The following is an 8,090-nucleotide window of genomic DNA, read 5'->3' as shown; positions in this document are numbered from 1 at the left end:
AGATATGAGCTTTTTTTGTTCCATGTTCGAAGGCTCTCCTCAACCTAATTCATTATTTAGTGTATCATCTCAACTCTCAGTTGATAGCAAGAATTGTTGTACTGTTCAATATTTTTGCGTTTCGTGTGACTGTTCGAGGCTTTTCTCAAGTCAAATCTTAAAGTAACGTTTTTTCACAAGATTGGCTGATAATAAATGGATTTGGCTGATTATTTTCCATTTAAATGGAACTTTAATGAAATTATTGTTATGTTTTTATTATTTGTGCGATCAGACTCATGTTCCAATCTACTAGTAGAAATCTCGCCAAACTCTTTGAAAAGATTTCAGTAGCTTATGCGAATACATTTGTGCAATTTTTTCAACTGTCGCTGTTAACAAAATATCGCCATTAAAAGAATCTTTAAAACTTTTTTCAAGATGTAAAATAATCCACCATAAACTAAATTAGGCAAATCCATTAAAAAGCACAAAAACTTCCATAAATTTTTCTTTTTGCACACTTTCAAACAATCGCCAAATTTTACTACTCATTTTGGTAACATTTTGGATGAAAATGTTTAGCTCCATGATATGGTGACTAGAAGTATCTCAGGATTTGGCGACAATATCTTTTTGACGAAAATTAGTAACAGACCGTTTTACAATTTTTGTTAGCCGACCGAAGACATGGATTTTAGCTGTATTAATGAAGATTTTTACTATTTATTATCACCAGGACATACAATTCACTTTCAATGGATCCCTTCCCACGTTGGAGTTGAGGGTAATGAAAGGGTTGACTTTTTGGCTAGATCTGCTGCTGCGGAGGGTGTGAGCCCTTGTGGGGATCTTACTTTCAGTGAGATCTCCACAATTTCAAAAATGGAGCTCAATCGCCAATTTAAAACACCTCCCAGACACGCCTGGTATTTTGCAAAATGTCCTGGTGAGTCCTTTAGACTCAAGGGTAGACTCCTCCAGACAACATATTCGAGATTCCTGAGTGGCCACACAAAAGCTCTTAGATTCTCTGGGAATATCAAGACTTTTCCGGAGTGTCACTGGTGCTCTGCTGGAGAGGTTTCACCTGAGCACATTCTATCTTGTTTGGGTTTTACGAAGGACGAGGTCCTTAGTGACCCATTGCTGTTCTTGGATTTTTTGCAGATATTTGGATTCATGGGGGTTGTTTAGCATTGCTAAACATGCCCGAGATAAGTCAAAAAAAAAAAAAAAAACCTATTTATTTTAATGTAATGGAATGATAATAATATAATAATAATATGATGATTATATATATATGAATGGATGTTGGGAAATTTGTTCCCTAAGATCTCAGAAACTACCCGGTAGATTTGGCTGAAACTTTCACCGTTTGTTCTTTTTGGTACTGGGGAGGTTTGTAGACCGAATCGAAAAAAATCCGATTGATAGTTCCTTTTTTATTCTAATTTGTCCAAATTTTCGCATAAATGTCCCAATATGACGGTGAAAAAATACGTGCACATATTAAAATTATGTGTCCATCCAAAGCGCTTTTTTTTTTCTGCTGAAGATGGCATCTGTTACAAAGTTCTAAGTTGTATGAAAAACGGGTTATTAGCTTTTTTGTTCCATGTTCGAAAGCTTTCCTCAACCCAATTCATTATTTAGTGTATCATCTCAACGCCCAGTTCATAGTTAGAATTGTTGAATTTTTATGTGTTTCGTCTGACTGAGGCTTTTCTCAAGTCAAATCTTAAAGTAACGTTTTTTCTTCTTTCCCCAAGATTGGCTAAAAATAACCAGATTTGTTTAATTATTTTCCATTAAAACGGAACTTTAGTGTAATTAATGGATTTTTTAATTATTTGTGCTGATTGGATTTTTTAATCATTATCCAATCTAACAGCAGAAACCTCGCCAAAATTTATGCAGAAAGATTTCAGTAGCGAATGCATTTGGAAGTTTTTTCAACTGTCGCGGTTTTTGAAGTCAATGACTACGCAATAATGTTTGTCAGCTTTCACCATGTAAACAAAATATCGTCAATCAAAGAATCTTTAAAAACTTTTTTTACTGTAAAATAATCCAGCAACTAAATCATGCAAATCCATAAACAGCACAAAAACTTCCATTAATGTGACTTTGTGCACAAATTCAAACCATCGCCAAATTTTACTACTTATTTTGGAAACATTTCGGATGAAATTGTTTAGCGCCATTTTGTGGTGACCAAAAGTATTTTAGCATATGGCGACCATATCTCTTTAACAAAAATTAGTAGCATACCGTTTTACAAAGTAAGGAGGGGGAGCATTATCCAAGGTATCCCAAAACGATTCCCGAAAATTCGGTAACATTTTAAATCGCACCAAGAACCCACAATAATTGAAATTTTCCAAAATAACTAAAGCAAGTTTAAGGGGATCACGGACGTGTGGCTGTATTTTTTTAAACAGTTCGTTCTTCAACAGACATACAGAGAAGGTAAGACTCCATGTAAAAAAAAAAAAAAAGTATTAACTGATAAATCTTTTTAAACATGTGAAGTTTAATTTCATATTTCGGAAATTCTTCACATTTGTATACGCTTTCGTGTTTTCATTTCTAAATGAATACTATTTTGCTCTTTTTTCTTACTGCTACTTTAGTTTTATGAGTAAGGAAGAAGTTAGATTTTAAATCACGTCAAAAAGGTGTGTTTTAAGTTCTTTCACTTAAAACAGAAAACAAATGCAAGTAACGATTGTTTCTCATAATTATTGCTAACCCAGGCAACGCCGGGTATTTTTGCTAGTGTTAGTATAGATGTGACATGTGTTTTAAATACAGGGGTTTCTCCCTTAGAAAGTTTAAGAATTTGTAGTCCGAAAATGCATTTTGACGATCTTTCTTGGTAATGTAAAGGGAGAAGAGATTTGAGGAGTGGCTCCCCCGCATATTTTTTGAAATTCAATTGTTATATCTCTAATTATATAAATAAAAGAGCGGTTCGGAAGCTTGCAAATGAATTTTTTTTTTAAAAATTGTAGCTGTGAAAGGGCAGTTTTAGAAGATTTGTGGTAGTTAAGGGGAAGAGAGATTCAAAGACCCAACACCGGAAATTTTCTTAAGGGGTCACAGTACCTTTCAAACATTTTTTTTTTTAATTTAAGTAAATTATATATTTTCTTGAAACCATAAAATGCATATTTGTTTCGTAATCAATAATTTATTTTCAAAATTAAAAAATATTGCCTACTTTTTTTAAAAAATTCAAAAAATTGAGGAAAATTTCAATTTTTTAAAAACCCTAAGGCTTTTTTATTTTTGCTCTAATTTAAAAAAAGTTTTTTGCTAAACGATCACTATAATCATCTCTAAAAATCTGTGCATTCATTTGCTTAAGAGTTTATTAGAAAATTTTCTGTGATTAATTACCGTAAAATCCCGAAAGTAACCCCCCTATCGATTATAGCCCCCCCCCCCTTTTTTTTGTGGAAAGTGAAATCACTTTAAAATCCTGAATATACCCCCTCCCCTTCACCTGAAACTTTTCCGATCATCTTCATTTACCACTCCCTGCAAAAAAAGGATAACATTTTCTGCTTTACTTGGAAAGCATTTACAAAGGTTTAGTTCCCCCTCCATGTGCAGTTTTGCTTTTCTAAAAAAAAAAAAAAAAGGAAAGAAAGAAAACACAATGATTTAAAGAAAACAAAAATGGTCTCCATAATTCCTTCCAAAATGTCTAGACTCCTTTTGATGCAAGGGCGCCCTTTTTTTTTTGTTCATAAGTATTACAAAAGAAATTTATACGGTTGTACTGCTTTTTATTCATTTTGGAAGGAGCATTTTTGTTCTGATTTGTGAAACTGAACGATCTTCAACACGGCGCCATTTTGAAAACGTGACGCCATTTTGGAAACGTGTTGCTTAAAAAGTAGCGCGAAACTTAAAAATAACCCTTTTTAAAGGAGAAATAATGTAATTGAACGAGTTTAGGATCATCAGAAATGTAAACTTTACTAAATCGAGTAAGAGATTTGTCTGTGTTTGCGTTCGCGATTTTTGTAAAGCTCAGTTTTCGAAATTACAATCTTCGTAACGAATTTGCGACCGTGATTGCGATTTTCGCTTCTTTTCTGAAACAAGAACATTAAGATTTTGCTTCTTTTACTGCAACCTTATTACTTTCAGTACATAATGAATTTTCAAGCGATAAATTATATGGGTTTTGCCAACTTAAGGTGCAAAATCCTTTCTTTCGAAAAAAAAAAGTGCGCCCTCATGCAATTTATTACTACTAAAAAATTATGACAAGTTTTTATTAATTAATTTCTCTTTCTTCATTAATATTAACTCTTATTTACTTTTTCTGTACTCTAAAATATAATACTACTAAAAACAATTATTTTCACTAATTTTTCAGAAAAATCTCGATTATAACCCCCCCCCCTTCTGAAATCAACAAGTTTTGTTTTGAAAATAGGGGGGGGGGGTTACTTTCGGAATTTTACGGTATGTAAAAAATCAAAGTTTTTTTTTATTTTTTTTTTAATTGGTTTTTTAAAGTTTAACATGCTCTAAACACTTGAGTAATTTATAAAATGCTTATCCAATGCACAGTTTTGTCAAATATGTTATCCCAATTGCAAAAAGTATTACTTTAAAGCTGTATCTTTAATAGAAAAAAATCCTTAGGGATTCTAATGACATGAAAACACAAACTGTTGAATGTAATCGCTTTCTCCATTGGTTTAAAAGAAAGAACTGTGCTTATTTCTTATTGGAAGAGACATTTTCAGCTTTCCACGGAGTTCGCAAAATCTCTTCTTTAATCCACCATCGGACTTTGGAGAAAGCTTATTGCTATTTAAGAAACATCATTGGATACTGAAAATCTGCCCTCTATTCTATTTAAAGAGCCGCAGTCTGATCTTATCTTTCATACAGAGTAAAAGAGCTTCGCTCTGACTCAAAATATTTATGATCTGTATCTGATCTGTATCAGGGCCTTCACTACTTTCTCTATGTCTTGCTGTAAGTGTGTCCCCATGTTTCGTATTAAACGTATTTGTTTATGTTAAGCTGTCTGAATCTCTGCTTTACACAACCTTTCAACAAGAACACATAGCGAGAATGGCCGAAAACCACTCATAACTTTTTAAATATTTGAACTAAAGCAATGAAACTTATTTCCCTGTGTTCAGAAGAAATAAGCAATAAAATTTTTTTTTGATCGTTTCATCATTTTTGAGGTACTGTAACCCCTTAATCTGTAGTTTTAAACATGCGTTTAAGATAACTTTTGGTAATGTAAAGGGAGGGGGGGGGACTCTCCCCTGAAATTTTTCGAAATTATAGTTGCAAAAACGCAGTTTTAGGCGATCTTTGGTAATGTTAGGAGGAAGAGAGATTCGGGGCCAACCTCCAGGAATTTTTTGAAGTTGAAATCTTCAAAACACGGTTGTAGGACCATCTTTGGTGACGCTAAGGGGACCGGCTGCCTTTCCCAACTGAAGCTCCGAAAATGTAATTTTGATTGACTTTCAATGACGTTAGGGAGAGGAGTTGTCGGAAGCTCTCTCCTCCAGAAATTTTTTGAAATTCAAGCCCCGAAAACTAAATTTAAGACAATCTTTAATGATGGGGTGGGGGGGAGGGGAGACATTCCTCCAACAAATTTTTGAAGTTAAATTTTAAAACGCGAGTTTTAGAATATCTTCGGTAATGTTAGCAGGAGGAGAGGTTTGGTGGCCATTCTTCAGTAATTTTCGGAGCGCTCCAGCTGAAAGTTTTTCGAAATTGAAGCCCTAAAAATGAAAGTTAAGCTGATTTTTGGCGATATTTGGGGGGGGGGGGGGAGGGGACTTTTTGAATTTTTCCGAGTTAAAGTTCGAAAACGAAATTTTTGCCGGTTTTTTTACAGCATGTAAAATTTTGAAAATTTCGGGGAGGGGGGGGGGGGGGTTCTGACCTCCTGCACCCCCACCCCCCGCTGGCTACGACCTTGGATCCGATCTGAGTATTTCGCCACCAGATTTGGTCGAGACCCGACTTAAACTAGACTTTAAAAACCAGGACAAACATGGTTTCAGAATGAGAAAACAACTTAAAATGGCGAATTAGCGGGTGCTCTAATTATTTCTCGAACTTCGAGTAACATTCATCTTGTGTAGGATTTTAAAAGCTTTAACATGCCCCCAAAATCGGACAAATATGACCTTTTTTTCGATGAGTTACTCTCAAATTTACGATATTCTTTAAAATTCGAATAAAAATCACGAAGTATTTTTTTATCCTAAATGAAAGGCACCCTATGTTTACCCCGGCACCCCTGACAACGCGTATACAAAATTTCATGAGGATCGATTTAGTAGTTAGGCGTGAAAAGATCACAAAAGAACAAACAAACAATGTTACTTTCGCATTTATAATATTAGTAAGGATTCATGCATTTCGTGTACCTAGTGGAAAATGATTGAACATATAAGTTTGATTCACTAGAAAGATCTGGCTTTTTTTTTTTTTTTTTTGAGCAATCACAATTGCTTATTGTTCTCATTTGACCGTCTTTGATGTTCCGTGCCTTTTTCAACCACTACCGCCACCTGCAGGCGCGGCTCCGTCCTCCGGTAGCCGCTCCTGGTCGGTGGCGTCCATGTCCTAGACACACGCACGCTCATACACATACGCACTCACACACATACACACACGCCAACTCACACACATACACACAGATCTACACACACACAAAAGCCTACACATAAACAACTAATACACACGTCTCCGTTCAACAGGAGGGTAGACTTGGAGGGACAAGAGCCGTGTCTAGAAACAAGTGAGTAGAGTAGTAACCAATGAGTAGGGTCCTGTCGCAACTCGTGATTGCGAAAAACATAATTTGAATTCAAAATTCAAGAATTCAAATTAATTTATTATTATTATTATTATTATTATTTTTTTTTTTTGCTCTTGGACTAAGCACATGTTTTACACTTCACGGGATCTGGCCATCCATAAAAGTGCACAGGTGTATTTGAAGGAAAGAAAAACATTTTTTGAGAAACTAAACGATAATTTTAAAGGCCACTAGCACAGCCAGAATTTACCTTCTAAGGGAGCAGAGTGGGGGGGGGGGGGGGGCAAATAACAGCCCTTTCATGTACATAAATTACCATATTAGACTTGGAAATATGTGTTAAAACTAAGGATTATAGTTGTCCCCCCACCCCCGCAGTGCTCCTGTTAAAGACCACATGAAGTTTATTGAAATTAATATCCAAGTCTCAAATGTCATGCACGCGTCAAGTTTCTTCGTGGCATATGCCGTTGAGGAAAGGAAAAACCTATCACCCTGCAGGAGGGGTTAGCGATAGCGTTCCAATTACCTGTATCGACCACGCCCTAGAAGGCAATGAACTTTGTTCGAAAAGTGAGAGATGGAACGAGGAATGACATGATCAAATATTCTTTTCCGAAAGAAAATATGGAGAGGAAGATTCATTTGGCCATAAAATAACCCAAAAAGTGGGAAAGAGAAGCTATTTAATGAGAAAATATTTAGCTTAGTTTTATGTTATTACGCATTTATGTTCTTCAGAAGAAAAAGAAATGTTTTTTTTTGTGAAATTAAGGATAATTAAAGTAGTGTTTCCAAGAAATATTTTTTTAGTGATTCTTTAATTGACGTTCATTTTTAGAAGTTACCACAACTGTTTCCTTAGAAAAATGTAGAGCTTTTTAGCGAAAAGTTTCCACAAAATAAATAACTTGATTTTGATACTTTGAAAACTTTAAAATGGTTGCGTATTAACGGCATTAAAGTGTAGATATTGTCTCAGGACGTATGGTTTCTTGACTTACGCCATCAGTGGCGGATTTGCAGGTTAGGGGGCCCCCTTAGAGATGAACAGAAGTATATAAAATATTTTTCAGGTGCCTTTTTGGATCCCCCAATGGGGACACTTGCGATTACGACATAGTAAATTCACCCCAGTGCATAATATTATCAATATACTAGCAAGAGCAAGCGAATAATAAGTGAAGGACAAGTTATGATTCCTTTTTCTTTTATTCGTTTGCTTTATCTGTCGAAGAAATGTAATTTAATTATACGATTTTATAAAAAAATTCAAAATGAT

Source organism: Uloborus diversus, chromosome 2 (assembly GCF_026930045.1).
Source record: "Uloborus diversus isolate 005 chromosome 2, Udiv.v.3.1, whole genome shotgun sequence".
Lineage (NCBI taxonomy): Eukaryota > Metazoa > Arthropoda > Arachnida > Araneae > Uloboridae > Uloborus > Uloborus diversus.
This window is presented reverse-complemented; position numbering follows the sequence as displayed.